Source organism: Aethalodelphis obliquidens, unplaced genomic scaffold, assembly GCF_003676395.1.
Source record: "Aethalodelphis obliquidens isolate GAN/ISIS:26980383/991018 unplaced genomic scaffold, ASM367639v1 scaffold14, whole genome shotgun sequence".
Taxonomy (NCBI): Eukaryota; Metazoa; Chordata; class Mammalia; order Artiodactyla; family Delphinidae; genus Aethalodelphis; species Aethalodelphis obliquidens.
Window position 1 is genome coordinate 6,117,038 of NW_020837958.1, and position 15,616 is coordinate 6,132,653.

The 15,616-nt window shown below is 46.9% G+C and overlaps 1 long non-coding RNA gene across 1 annotated transcript in view; it reads right to left on the reverse strand.

Annotated features, from left to right (window-relative positions):
- The window catches only part of LOC113624803 (uncharacterized), a 44,881-nt gene extending 30,175 nt beyond the window's left edge, over positions 1–14,706 (reverse strand). Inside the window, exons 1-2 of the long non-coding RNA XR_003434462.1 lie at positions 14,349–14,706; positions 9,222–9,336 (exon numbers count right to left, since the gene is read on the reverse strand). This is a non-coding gene — a long non-coding RNA (uncharacterized LOC113624803). The remainder of the gene's footprint in view (positions 1–9,221; positions 9,337–14,348) is intronic.
- Between the last annotated feature and the right edge of the window lie 910 nt (positions 14,707–15,616).

The following is a 15,616-nucleotide window of genomic DNA, read 5'->3' on the forward strand; positions in this document are numbered from 1 at the left end:
TAGCTTATTCATGTGCAGACACCACTTTAATTTTAAAGGAAATTTAGAGGAATTCATATCTTCTAGTATATCAGTCAGTCTAAGCCAGCATGAGACTATGTTTTAACATTAGGGTACCTTCAGATACAAATGGTTAAGTTCTACCTTCTAAGTAAGAAAGATGGGCTAATGTCTCTGCTTGTGAGACTATATATAAGGGCATGTGTGCACCTGCACATGTACAAACAAAAACGCCATAATGAAATTAACAACATGTGGATGGATGTGGAGCATACAATTTCAGGGTTTTGATGACACCACTGAGCTAAGTTGTTGGGATAAGGTCCCGGTATCTTTCTTTATCCTGTCCTCTCCGAGTCACTTCCTGGACAGTGACACATTTTCCTCTCATCCTTTGAGGACTTTTGAGATCACAGCCTCCCTCCCCTACTTTCAGTAAATGTATATTAACCTCCAAGAGTGCATGACATCAAAAATATAATTCTGAGCCCCTTGAAAAGAAAGAAGAATGAACAGGCATCAACTTCCTTTCCCGACTATCATACAACCTCCATTTTTAAAAAAGATAGCTCTATAAGCCATATTTTCCCCTGTAAGTATGCATATTAACAGGCAACAGGAAAAATGGAAAAAGACTTGTATATATGGAAAAATTGTCCCTGGGGTTGTGCCTGTCTGCCCAGGAAAATGGCAGTGAGAGGAGGTGAGGAATTTCATCATTTTTTAATCACCTCATGTCTCATCTTCTCTTTTCCATGGCAGACTTAGTACATTTAAATGCAACAGGTCGATGATTGTGATGCAAGGTATGAAAGACAATTAAAAATTTGTGAAATTTTTGAAAACAAAAATTTAACTTGGAGCAATTCTGTGACCTAGGTTTTTATACTTTTGGGGCGGGGGGAATAAATGATTTTTAAATTGTAATCCTTTGGAGAAATTTCCATAAACTTTATTTAATTCTACAATATGACTCCTCAAGCAACTGCCAGAATCTACTACTTTAACTTATTACAGGCCCTACTACATTTAAAAAAAAAAAAAAAAGGAAAAAATATTTTTGCCAAAAAACAGAGCAATTAATAAATAGACCCTATTTAGTACCGTATATAACCCTTTTATAAGTATAAATATTATAAGTAAAACAACCTATTTTGACGTGTTATATTAAAATCTGTGCTTTTTATTTTTTTTGCATACAGAAAAAAAAATAGAGATGAAATCAACCTAGTGCTAAAATGCAAACTCTTAAAATTTATGTTAGTAAAAAACAGTGCTCAGTTTAAAATTATATCTGGAAAAACATTTTGACTGAAAATTCTCTTTCTAACTAAAAAAGAGATCTTATTTTTAAATTAAGGAATGAATTTATGAATAGTACAAGAAAGTGGGACTCCTCCCCCAAATAAGCATATTAATGAATATCACACATCTCTCTGTGGAAATTATATGTCCTTTGTGCCACGTGAAAAATTAACATTTTGTAATCATAAATAAAATATCTTCTTCGATATTTGAGCTTTGGTTAAATGATGATCTTTACTGGGATAAATTATCTTTAGTGTTATACAAATAAAAGAAACAAAATTTCATGTTAAAAATCTCAGAGTAGCTGAGAGGTAGCTCACTGAGAAGCAAGATTTTCAATCATAAGATTTAAAAAATTGTACAGTTTATTTTTAAAGGTTTCCCTTCTTTTAAAAAACATTTTCCTTTCTCTCAGAATTCTAAAGCATGATTTTTTAAAAAAAATTCAAAAGCTAATAGCTAATCCTCAAAAAAGTAATAAGCTTGTATTTGTATTTTTAAAGTATCATTTGTTTGTTATTTGAAGAGATAGCAACTGTTTTCATGACTGCTTCATATTGAAATGTAAATATTTCTTATTTAAAACTACCTGAAACAGGTTTTTTTTCTGGACAAACTTCCTGAAAGGTAAGTTTGAGGGGGAAATAGCTATGAACTGGAGGATTTTATAAGCCTGCAACTATACGAAAATACTAGTGTTACAGCCTAAAATATTTTCTTAATATTTTAATTTTAATTCTTTAAGATTTTAATGAGCAAATTTTAATTCTGGAAGCTATTGATAAAATTTTTTGTTCTTTAAAAAACTGTATTATAAATGATTGCTTCTGTGCTCCATTACCTACATATATTTTAAAATTAAAAGAGAAAGGCATAAGGAAATTCACTAAGGAGGAAACTATTTTCCTCTTTTATTTAAATATTATTTCATTAAATGTGATGTTGGGGTTCAGAGGTGGTAGAAGTCTAAAGGACAAAATTTGGAGAGCTATATCTAATTCACCCTTCTCTTTCCAAATCAATTTATAGGCTGCCAATTTACTTACTGCCCCTAATCAGCTGAGAATTACAGAACTTCTCAGACAATTTCATTTTGGTTCATAGAACCCCATCTCTGGCAAGTGGGTTTTCTGCTCTTTTTCTTGTCTCTAACCCAGTATTCTTGCCACAAATTCAAAGGGTAAAAGAGACCCCCTCAATTAAAAAAAAAAAATCACTCCAACTTGAAATAAATAGTGAAACTATTTCTTTAGTTGATTTTTTATTCTACTAACTTAAGATCTGGGCTTTAAAGAGAGGTCAGCCCTAAGGATCATGACTTTTTACAGGGTCAAACTAAGTAATTTGCCTGTGGAGATAAAAGGTCAATGTGGTATAAATCATTGCAGTTTGAATGACAGCTCTCCTTAGAGGCTATCACTATTCGTTCAGCTCCAGACCAGTTCCCAGCCCAAGTCGCTCCTGGAAAATCTCAGTATGATCCCAACACTCCTTGACTTTAGATTCCTCTCCCACCTCGTGACTCCTAGTGACATTACCTGCTTCCTTATTCCTATTTCAACTCTTCCAACCAGTCCAGGACTCTATCTAGACCCTGGGTCTGCAGGAACCTGTCTTAACACTAACAGTTCATGTTGGCAAGTACATACTACATGCCTGAAGTACCAGATTGTGTGTTTACTGACATCTCATTTCATCTTCCCAACAACCTTATGAAATAAGTACTTGAATATTCCCATTTTACAGATGAAAAAACTGACTCAGAGAGATAACTTGCTCAAGGGTATGCAGCTGAAAAGAGCAGAACCAACAAGTTAACCTAGATCTCAATGGCCTCAAAGCCCATGGTTCTGGACCCTGAGGTTGTACTGCTTCCTCAAATTATGCTGCTTTTATCCGCCCCTTAAAAGGCTGCAGAGTACAAATAGAACTACCATACGACCCAGCAATCCCACTACTGGGCTTATACCCTGAGAAAACCATAATTCAAAGAGTCATGTACCAAAATGTTCATTGCAGCTCTATTTACAATAGCCCGGAGATGAAAACAACCTAAGTGCCCATCATCAGATGAATGGATAAAGAAGATGTGGCACGTATATACAATGGAATATTACTCAGCCATAAAAAGAAACGAAATTGAGCTATTTGTAATGAGGTGGATAGACCTAGAGTCTGTCATACAGAGTGAAGTAAGTCAGAAAGAGAAAGACAAATACTGTATGCTGACACATATATATGGAATTTAAGGAAAAAAAATGTCATGAAGAACCTAGGGGTAAGACAGGAATAAAGACACAGACCTACTGGAGAACGGACTTGAGGATATGGGGAGGGGGAAGGGTGAACTGTGACAAAGCGAGAGAGAGGCATGGACATATACACACTAACAAACGTAAGGTAGATAGCTAGTGGGAAGCAGCCACATGGCACAGGGATATCGGCTCGGTGCTTTGTGACCGCCTGGAGGGGTGGGAGGGAGGAGACGCAAGAGGGAAGACATATGGGAACATATGTATACATATAACTGATTCACTTTGTTATAAAGCAGAAACTAACACACCATTGTAAAGCAATTATACCCCAATAAAGATGTTAAAAAATAAAAAATTAAAAAAAAAAAAGGCTGCAGAGAAGAGACGGCAAGGACTACTATGTAGATTGCATTTGACATGTCCCTGAGCTTTTTAGTATAATTTTTTAAAAAGAGAAGAAAAGTCATTGAGTAGAGTTGATCAGTAGGCTCTGGGGAAAATGCAGAAAATGCCTTCTCTGTGGAGACTGTTTCTAAGAAATTTAAATAAAATACATAAAAAGTAAACAAAAACATCTTTTGGAATGGCCTCAGATGTACTCTGCAGGTTTGGGGGGTAGCCCTGGCCCTTTTATTCTAGTGTTACCCAGAAAATGTAGCGACCTCATCAGAGTCTTCCTATAATCACCCTGCAGTTTTCAGCCAAGACTTAAATGAAATGCCTGCTAGGACAAGTGAAGTGAATCAAAGGGAAGAGAGCAAAGGGTTTTTTTTGTGGGGTGGGGGGTAGTAAGAGAAGACAGAAAGATTTATAAGACAGTGAAAAGTGAAGCTGGCGGAAGGAAAAAACGAAGACAACATATGTGCAAAAAGGAAAGAGGAAACATCCTTGATAACAGCAAATAGTGTTATCTATTCTTGCCCTTTTATTGTTCCTTTACTCTTTCCTTGGTGGGAATCACCTAAACTGAAAATTTAGGACTGGATATAAGCTGAAAGTAAAAGGTGAATGGTAAGTATTCTAGGTGAATCATTTTTTCTCCCTGATCAAAAAGTTAAAAAAAAAGAAAAAGGGAATGATTTGCAAAAACAATTGTGATTAAATTCAATAGATTTTAAAAAGAACTCGAAAGCAAGGAATTAAAGGGGAATGAAACTACAGAGAGATAATCTTTGTGTAGGGACGCATCAAGTAGAGAAAAAGATTTTCCTATCAGCCCTTCTGATTTGCTCCCAGCTGGATAATTCTGGGCACTGGCAGGCTATGGAGCAAATGGACAGATGCTCTCAGAAAAGATTATCTTTTATCTGTTGCTCAGGGAATAGCTCTGGTCCTATGACTGTTGATTCCATGATCTAAGCCTTATATGCCATTGCTATATGTGTCGGGCAAGAAAAAAAAAACCATAATAATAATAATAACTAACATTTATTGAGCACTGAGTAGGTATGAAGCTCTTCACATGCATAATCTTATTTAATCCTCACCAGAACCTTATGGTTGTTATTGTTATTCCCATTTTGCAGATAAGGAAATTGAGAAAATGAAAATTACTGGTTTGCATTCAGATGGATCTTTCTATCCTTTAGCCTCAGAAGCAGCAATCTGTTGCTTTCTTGCTTAAGTAGAAAGTCACACACTTCACAGGCTCCTCCCACAATCTATTACAAAGTCTTTACAAATTCAGATCCTAATCCAGACCTTCCACTTCAAAGGTCATCTCCCAGTGCCTTCCATAGCTGTTCACCCTGGGAGTGCTGAGTAAGAGCATCTAGCTGTCCCTGAAAGTAAAGTTTGCCTCAGTACCTAATCAGCACTAAAGTCCATAACAACACCCTTTACCCTAAATGAAAAAGGTCAGATCTTCCTCATTGCAAGGACGAATTTTGAGGGAACTAAGGGCAGGGGAGAAAGAGAGTTTGGAAGACTCGAAACGAGGGCAAAACCTTTGCACGCTGACCTCTCCATGTCCACTTTGAGTCTTAAAGACTTCCAATTTCTCCTTTACTGAAGACCTCAGCATAACTGCCTGCCATAAAGCCCCTGGCTATGCGACACAGAAGCAATCTACCAACCCAACAGGGCCAACCCAATGGGGCCAGTCTACCAACCTAATAATCCAACAAATGGACAGTTCCTTTCCTTCTCAAGGAATCCCTGTCCTGTGTAGTTCTGATTTTCCTTGGTGGTCAAAAGCACCAGAGAAAATCCATCTTTGCTATGAGCCCTGATGTTGGGACGTTACACTGTCTAGCTCCAACACCAACCTCTGTTCCCTCCACCAAATCACCAGACTTTGCCAAGAACATTTAGCTTATAAGATGGATTGTCACTTCAAAATTCTGCAGGACCGGGCTAGGTTCAGTCATTAAAACTTCTCATCTGCTTCTGTCCCTCAGCTCCATGCCTGCTTTGCCTTTCGGTTATAGATTTTCTGTTCAGCCTTTTGCAGTGTTAACTAAATTCCAAATATTTGTTCTACGAAAAAGGGGGACCAAAAATCACGATTAAAAGTACAACAGAGTGGGCTTCCCTGGTGGCGCAGTGGTGGGGAGTCCGCCTGCCGACGCAGGGGACACGGGTTTGAGCCCTGGTCCGGGAGGATCCCACATGCCGCGGAGCGGCAGGGCCCGTGAGCCACAACTACTGAGCCTGCGCGTCTGGAGCCTGTGCTCTGCAGCAAGAGAGGCCTCGACAGTGAGAGGCCCGCGCACCGCGATGAAGAGTGGCCCCTGCTCGCCGCAACTAGAGAAAGCCCTCGCACAGAAACGAAGACCCAACACAGCCAAAAATAAATTAATTAATTTATTTATTAAAAAAAAACACAACAGAGTGCTGCTAGGGAAAAAAAGCACAGCTACAAATCAAGATTTGATGATGCAGCCTAAGCTGCAAACCTTAATATTGTAAAATATAGGACTTCGAGACTAACTAGATGAAAAATGTTTAATTGGGGGCCCATGGAGCTTAGGGAGGTCATGAGCTCCTTGAAACTATATGTAAAATATCTGTGTTTTTCTTTTTTCTCTTTCCTTTTCTTGTTATGTTTTGTCATGTTTTCTGGGAGTAGGTCCATAACTTCATTAGGTTATCAAAGGGAGAATAATTTATTTACATCTCTGATGCCTAAGGTAAGGCCTGATACATAGTAAGGACTCAATAAACATTCAACATTTGTTGAATAAATGAATGAACAGAAGGGGTCTAAGTTCTAAAGCACCTAATTTTATAGATGGAGAAGAGAAGTCTAGGAAGGATATAGTTGCTTTTTCAGGGTCATGAACCTAAGTAGTCAGGACCAGATAGAACTAGCTCTTTTAACACTTTTCACCATTTGTCAATCCCCTTGTTTTGCTTTTTAACCTAATTGTATCTTTCATTCCATTTTTCTTCCTCCCAATCTGTTTCTTTCTAAGCTGAGAAATGGATCCTATTTCCTAGTTAGAAGTTGCCAGTAAGTGCACATCTGGAAAGAGAAGTGGGGGAGCAAACAGCAGGGAGAGTCTATGAAAAAAAAAAGGCTCTCAGAATAATTAATTGGTGGTAGCACACCCAGCATGGCTACTCTTCCTATGTGCTGAAGACATGATTAATAATGGCATCAAAATGGCTGTCATTGATGGAAATATGTAAAGCTGAAATAGTGGAGTTAGATCTAGGGGTGGGCAGTAAATCTTCAGCTTAAAACTGACCAGGCCAAGCCACTGTCCTAAGAGCAGATGACTTGCAGCATTCTAAAAGATATCTGAGGGACAAGGATCAAATGAATCCCTGCTTGGTTTGAAAGCTCCTTTTGCGGACCTTCCTCGCTTGTAGAGTGATTAGGAGACCCTGGGAGAATTCCACTGGGCCTTACTACCCTCCTAACAGCTCACAGTCAAGCCCAGTAGGCAAGACAGATGAAACTCAAACTGCCATCCCTAGGAAAGAAATAAGGGAGAGAGGCTTAGGCCTCATGGCGCTGCTTCACGCTAGGAGAGAGTGTGGAAGAGACCAGTACTCAGATTCTGTGACACAGCAAATTTCTTGTGCTGGTGACTTCCTAAGCAGATCGAGGCCAACATGGAGGCACTGGGGTCTAGAACATGTCACAGGTGAGAGAGGAGAGCCATGCCTAACCGACTGATGCCCCCAGAATGCTAACTGCTAGCAGAAGAAACTTTAGGTAAACTCTTCTTTGAACCCTGGCCTCCTAAATGCAAGTCATTTGGGAAGGGAATCTGTTACAATTTGTGTTTATGGATTATCGGTATTACTTGGTAGTGCTAGGAATTATTTAGCGAGAAAGGAAGAACCGAGAGTGGACAATAAACAACCTGTGTTAGAGCCCCAGCTGTGTGACCTTGGTAAAATCACTTAACCTCTCTGAACCTGTTTCTTGATTTATAAAATAAAGGTATTGGTCTGTATAGCTATAGTTCTTTCCAGCTTTTGCCTGCTACATATTATATCTAAGTTTGAGGTTTAACTCATCGATACCTTTTTCAAATGTGATTAGAAAAGGTTACCTTTCAGGCAAGAAAATCCCACCCCCCGCATATTATTTTCTTAGATTTCTCTATAAGGCAATTGAAATATCAATTAAAGGGGGAGATGTTAACCTCTTGGAATGAACAACAGCCCTATTGCTCTAAGACAGATGCTGCAAACTTCAGGTCCTTATATTCGAAAGGGGAATTTAAAAGAAGTTGGGTTCAGCTAATGATTTGAAGACCTCACCCTCACTTTAAATTGTGGGATTACAGGGGATTCCAGTCAATTAACTTATTATTAAATTCCATTCTCAAAATGTAAACATTTCACAAAATCTATGTAGCAGTCATTTAATTAATACAGTTAATAGATCTGTTGTACAATGATCTGAAGGTCTTCCATGGAATGTGCTTCTGTTCTACCATGAGCCTCAAGTTTCCATCTAAGATTTCTGGCAGCTTCCTGCATTTTGCTCACATAACAGCCAAGGATAAGTCAGGTAGCTCGCTTTCTCCCTACTTCACAAATCTAACAGTGCTGGGGTTTCAAAATTCTCTGTCTAGCTTTGAACTGAATTCCCCAATAAGAATCACAGTATGACTCTCAAGCTCAGAAACGAATCTAAACAAAAACTCTGGAGCAAAGGAGTTTGCTGGTTAATAGGAAAAGTAAATGTACTCAGCGTTTAATGCCTTACCCCTCAAAAAAAAAATCAGTAACCTAAAACTCTTCCTGTCTTTCGTATGATGAACCCCAGTTAAGGAGACATAATTCAACGTTTTGGCTTCCTCAGAGAAACCAAGCTCAGCGGCAAATGACCCTTCAACTCGACACCTCTCCCGGGCCCCTGAGAGGTCTGACAGAGCCCAGGTCGTGGAGGCAGAGAGGCAACTGTGGGCCCCACTGAGGAGGCCTGCACCCCTCAGTACCGGGGGCTTGGGAGCTTCCAAACACCCAGGCTCAAGTCCTGCTAGGGGATAAGACAGGAAGGAGGCCTGCCTCGTGGTGTCCTGTGTCCCTCCTTATCGCCTGTATGATGGATGTTTGTCTTTGCCAAAGGCTAAGCCATCGAGGACCACCCCCAAGCACTGGATCTCTGGCTTCCCTGTGTCTCATCACCAAGTGGGGAGTGTACACGCACTGCCCAGGCCAAGGGGCCATGGACCAAGGTATCTTTGCACTCACCTGGGACTCCAGAGATCATCTGTCCAGACTCTTCAGCTCCTGTGGCCTCTGAGACCCCTTCCTTCAGTGGCCACCCCTCATGCAGACCTCCGGGTGTCAAGACAGGTTTGACCACCTGAAAGGGCCAAAGATGGGCAAAGTTACTTTGCTGGCTCTGAAGGAGAATGGGAGAGTCTGGGGGCTGGGACATTTTGCAGGAAATCACAGAGTAGGGAGGCTACAGGGAAGGGAAATGGCAGAAGAGGGGTGCCCTGGGCCAAGAGCTACAAGGCAGGGGAGCCGAAGCAAGAGGAGAGATTTTCAGAGATGCCTGCACAGCCCCCCAGTTCGAGAATTCCTGAGACAGAGAAGAGGGTCCTGGTCTGAGATTGCAGCAAGTGTGCCCAGTGCCTTTGACTCAATTCCTTCCTTTGCCTCCAGCCTAAGGTAGCTAAGGCAGGGATTCAAAGCAACCAAAGGTCTTGGAAAGAGGCTAGAAGGGGCGAAAGAGCCAGACAAGAGAAGGAAACCTGGCTCTAGCCACAGGTAGAGGCGAGGAAGAGGGGAAGCAGCGCAGGCGCAGAGCAGCCAAAAGTGAGCCTGAAGGTGACAGCATGCAGAACCCCCCACCCAGACCCAGCCACTAGGGGGCAGGTGGTAGGGAGGGGGCTCTGTGTGCCTTCACCCCTTCCTCAGCTCTAGAGACACCCCTGGTCTTGATTTTCTAACACAGTCAAAAGCTAAGTTAGTTGATGGGCTCAAGGGACCAAGTATCCCCAGTGACTCGGTGGACACTTCCCACTCCCCACGGAGAAGCACACTGGGGTAAGGAAGGGTCTCGAGCTGCTACCTCCCTCCCTAATTTAGGGGCTCTAGTGTTTGCATCAGACGCAAGTGCCTGGAAGTTTCCATCAGGCCCCTGGCTTGCTGAGTGATGTGGCATTTTTCAAAAGGTGTGTGCGTTAGCAGTTTGAGGGTTCAAAGAAATTCCCCCCGCCTTTGCCCTCCTTCCTCAGCAAAGGGAAAGTGGGGAGAAAGGGGGAGACCAACTCCCACTGGCCTCAGGCTGACGCAACTGCCCTGAGGGAAGGAAAGATGCACAAAAAGCCACCAATTTTCACTGATGGTGAAGGAAAAGGGGAGGGGGGCTTTCCTCTGATCCCACCCGGAATAAGACACCCCTCTGAGCAAGCCCCCCGGCCAGGATCAGAAGTGAGCGCCCCCTGCCCCGGCGTGCGGTCGCCCCAGCAGCTGTGCTGCAGCAGCAGTAGCTTCAAAGCAGCAACAGTTGTCTGGCTGAGGCGAGGCGAGGCGAGGCGAGGCAAGGCGAGGCGAGGCGAGGACTCGCTCGGGCGCGCACGACGCCGGCTTCGGCCGGGTACTCCTGGGCTCTGGAGCCCCAGCCCCACACCTAACCTCGTGGGAGGAGTGAGGGGACCAGGGGCGCAGTAACCTCGAGCCGCCTGCACTCAGGATGCTCAACCATTTCGTGCAAGTTCACTTCGCTTAGGTCACCTCTCTCCAAAATCTGGTGGAGGTTCCGGCTTTTGGAGAGAGGAGGGCTCTCTGGCCGGGGAGAGAAGGGGGATGTAAGAAGCAAAAAACAAAAGAGGAGCTGAAGGGATACGGGGTGAAGCTATTTTTAATCTAGCCTGGCTCTTAACGCCTCTCCCTCCGCGAAGCTATCGCTCCACAGACGGCCCCAGGTGAGAGGCAGGGAGGAAACCCCCCAAGAGCTTTTGCTTTGGTTCCATCTCCTTTGCAGATCTTAGGGACCCTTTTACTCTTTCAGAAAACGCAACTGGGGAGGGAAAATCTCCTTTATCTGGGGAGAGGGTCTCTGATTTATCCCTGGAGCTTGGAGTCCTCGCCTTCGGAGCCTTCTCGCAGGCTGAACTACAAAAGATTGACTCGGTCCAGCACTCTCGGACTTCGGAGCCCTTTTCCTTATTCGGGAGAGGGTAGAATCTGGGTGCTCAGCTAACGGAGAGGGGAACGAGGGCGGGCACTTAGTTTGCTGGAAGAACGGTGGTTGGGGTGCGGGGGGAATTCAGGCCCTCCCCGAAAATGCGAAGCTTCGCAGCCCTCGGGTCTTGGACTCTTATATCCCTAGACTCATCCTCTATCCGTGTCCATCCCTGTGGGCACCCGTGTGTTTGTGTGTCCTTCTGGTCCAGCCCCTAAGGGCGTCTAGCAATGTTTCTAGCTGACGAAGGGCACGGGGGCACAGAGCATGGTGAAGGCCTGATTTGTGCCACTTGTAACAGAAATGGTCACGACTGCAAAGAGTGGAAGGGGAGGAGAGGAGCGGGACCCACAGACGATCCCCAATCCTGCAGCTCTGCTTCCCTCCCCAGGACGGGGCACCTAGAGAGGCCAGGACTGGGCTGCTGCAGCTACTGCTAAGTTTCTGAGTCGGGTGCAACCACACCTCTCAAAACCTCCTTCTCTGCGAGGGTTTCCCCAGTTTTCACCTGTTTTACCCCCTACTGTGCTACTTAGTTTTGAAAAAGGCGAGATGGGGGTACCCGAGGCTGCAAAACGCCTCAGATTGGGTTGGAAGCAGGTGTGGGGGAAGAAGGGACTCCGGGGAGCGGGCGGTGCCTGCGTGTTTTCCCTCTTTTTCGGAGCTGCCCAGTTCACCGCGGCTCGCCTCACCTCCCCGTTGCCCACTAGGACAGGGGATACTGAGGGCTCTCCGCCCCTCTCTCAAGGGCTTCCCCACCCCTATATTGCAGAGTTGGATCGTTAGGGTCAAAAAATGACCAGAAAATGTCCTCAACTGATTCATATTCCAGGTGCCGACTTGGCCCTAAGACCAGATCCTTTTTTTGCAGTGGGTGAACGGGGTTATTCGGGGTGTGGGCGGCCTTTGGGGGGAAGACACAACTTGTGTAAACTTTTATTGTATTTTAGCTCCTTCCGACTTCTCCGAAAATACACGCACACCGCCTGCTCCGATTTCCCCTGTGATACAAAGTCGACTAAAAAGTTGGGGGTAGGGGACCTTCGCGGAGGACAGGCGGGCGACCAAAGCCTCAGGGAGCGCGGGAAGGACGGGAGGGAAAGGATTGATTCTTCCGTGGAAAACGGGGAGAGGGCTGGGAAAGGCTCGGACCGAGCCTCTTCGGGAAGGTGCGGACTTCGGCGATCGCTGGTGGCTGCAGTCTTCTCGACGAGTGCGCCCTCCGCGAATGCTTTTTGGGGTAAGGGCTTCCGGCTATTGAGTTATGTACAGCAAGCCCAGACCGCAAAAAGATTCGCGAAGGGCAGAGTCTGCTGGCTTCTTCAGTCCGCCGCCGCCGCCTTCAGCCCAGGATGTCTCCGAACCCCGGAGCCGAGCAGGCTGGGTCTCCCCAGCGCGCTCCAACGCGGCTCAGCCTTCCACCCCGAGCGCCGCCCGCCCCGTTCTCGTCCCTCCCGGAGCCCCCCGACCATCCCTCCATTTCTCCACACCGTCCGCGATCCCCCAACGCAGTCCGCACAGCCTCGAGCTAGGTGTGTGGAAAGCGAGAGGAGGAGCGCGGAGGGGGACCAGGGATCCCGGCGCCCAGCCTCCACCCCTCTCCCGTACCCAGCACCCCGAGCCTCCCCGCCTATCTGTCCTATCACACTCTTTCCCCTATCAGGGTTCCGCCAGCCCCGGCTGCAAGGTCGCGGATCTCTGAACAGCTACAGTTCGGATTCTCCCTGAACCCCCTCTTGTCCCTCCTAGTCCCCCAACAGAGGTTCCAGCCGTGACTACAGGCGCTGCGTAAAGAGAAAAACTCCCCCAGAGCACTAAATAAATACAGACGAGGCCGCCAGCTCATTGGTGCGGACTAAAATCGTCACCCACCAATCAGGAGAGAGCTCACATTTCCTTTTTTTTTTTCCCCCAGAAAGGGGAGGGAGGAAAAAATATTTCCATTTCTAATTATTTAACAAAACCCAGACTGGAACACGTTAAAATATTGTTGTTGCAAAAAATCCGGCCAAGCCCCCTGCCCCCATTCCAGCCCAGGTGAGGGGGAGGGCGTGAGATATTGGGCAAGGGGGAGGGGGGGTTCAAGAGAGCGACCTCTCCCAACACGACCGAAGCCAGAACATTCAGACGTAAAATGACAGGCCAAGATGAACATAAAATATACCCAAACTGCACGCTAGCAGCCTATTTCTAGCAAAATGAGGATGTCTCAATCCCACCCCCAAAAGTTCTGAATGCTCAATAGGAACGGTGAAGCTCCTCCCCCCGTAGCCTCCCCCAAACCCGTCTAGATGTTGTGTGTGGCCCACTTGCCCCGTGTGCCCTTTAATTGCTGCAGCCGCCCCCCCCCCCTCCCTACCCATTCTGCAGAATATTGAGGGGAAAAACAAGAGGCGAGCCCCTCACTGACCGCCGGCTCCCACAACGTCGGGAGATTCCAGCCTCTGCAGGAAGAAGCAGAGGGGAGGGGAAGGGAGACTAGGGTGGAAGGAGGAGGGAGATCTCTTTCCTATGTTATCCCTCCTTCCCTCTTCCCTCTCTCCCTTTAGGCCCCCTCCGCCATCCAATGTATCCAAACTTTGAGGGGTTGCCCTTCTTCCCAGTGCAGCGCCACCCTTCCCCTCTCCTGTCTTCCTCCCCTCACCCCTCCCCCTGCTCCACCGTCCGAGAAGGGTTTGAGCAAAGGAACGTTCGGACCACCTCCCTCCCTAACGGTACCCCCGGTGGGGAAAAATTCAGTCTAAGAAGGATGCTGCAAACATTGCAAGAACTTGGGCCGGGGGGGTGGGGGGTGGGGAAAGTTGCCATATTTGTTCTTTGCCACCCTGGAATCGACGTGCTGGCGGGCGCGGGCGCAGACGCACACTCTTGTTCAGCTTGCCCAGAGAAAACATATCTAGACTGTCTCCAAATCTCTGTCAGCCCATCCCCTCCGCGCACCCATCACCCTCCGGCAGCTCTATTACCCACCCACCCTCCCACGGCATCCCCTCAGCTCGGCGACCGACAGACGCACGCACACACCCTCCGAGCGTCGGCGCGTCCGCCGCGCCAGAGGGGGCTCCACAGTCCGCGACCGCCGCCGCTGCGGCGCGGGCCACTGGGGAAAAAAAGTTCTACTCAGCCGACCGTTGAGCCTACCGACCGCCGGCCGACCTGTGCACCAAGCCCCTTCTCCTTACCTGGGTCCCGAAGGCCCTGGAGCGCGCCGGTCCGGTCCACACTGCAGCCAGCTTGAAGGAGCCCTCTCCAACCCGCCCGCTCCCTCCCGCCCTTCCCCGCCCCCCACGGGTGTTGGCCCAGCGGCAAAGCAGGCTCTTCCAGGTAAGTATATAAGTTACTGTACTGTGTGGGAGGGTCACGATCTTGGTAATTGCGGCTTTCCGAGCTTAACCCCTGCGTTCCTGCCTTCCTCCAACTTGTTGAGGACTCGTCGGGTAGCGGGAGAGCGAGCGAGCGCGCCGGCCGGGAGGGGGCGGAGAGAGGTGCACCGGGCCGAGAGGGGAGGGCCAGACAGCGAGCGGCGGAGTTCAAAAGTCCCCCTGGCCGCGGTTTTCATTGGATAGGTCTTTTCCCCCCACCTCCGTCCCCAGTGGCTTGCCCCCCCGCCCCGCCGTCTCCCTTGTAGGGGACGTCTCCAGGCGAAGTCACGATTCCTTCTCAGTTCGGAATGAACTGTGACTAGAGCCATGACGCAGCCAGCGCGCATTACTCACTTTTTGCAGTCACGACTTGGGAATCCGTGCTGGTTCCAACCAAAATTACACCGCTACCATTGAATTATTTAATAGGATCCAGTTCGAGGGTAAACTTGTGCTTTGTGCCAAGCTATGAGGAGGGGGGACGGGGGGCAGTGAGGACAAGGGGCGTCCTCCCTTCCCCCTTAATGACCCTTGGACCCCCCTTCCCACCACTCCACGTGTTGCAAATGTGTTATTGCGCTGCCATCCCTCCAACACCCCGCCCCCCAGCTCTTGCCTTTGCAAATGTGGCAGAATTTGTAAACACAACCACGCAACTTGTGGGGCTGAGAGGGGCGAGGCTTGGGAAAGGGAATGAGTGGGTCCGGGTGAATGACGAGGAGGCCGAGGGGTGGACCGAGAGGCTGCGAGCAGCTTTGGTTTGAGCTGAATTGTCAAGACAAAGTGTGGGTTGCAGTTACTTGTGTTATTCTCCGCAACATCAGTAACAGTCCTTGTTACTATTATGAGTTGACGAATACTCAGTCTCAGCCAGGGAATCTACCCAAAGAGGGACTGCTTCTGAAGTAAAAATAACTCAATCCCCACCCCGCACCTCAGGACTGCGCCTCGGGTGCCCTGAGTGCGGGGTCAGGTCACTAAAGCCATAGGCTGTTAGCGGACTAGGATGGGGCAGAAGGAGCAGAGAGTACTGGGCTCTCCTCTTTCGCTTGAAGGCTACCCCCCGCAGATACTCACCTCACCGTCCT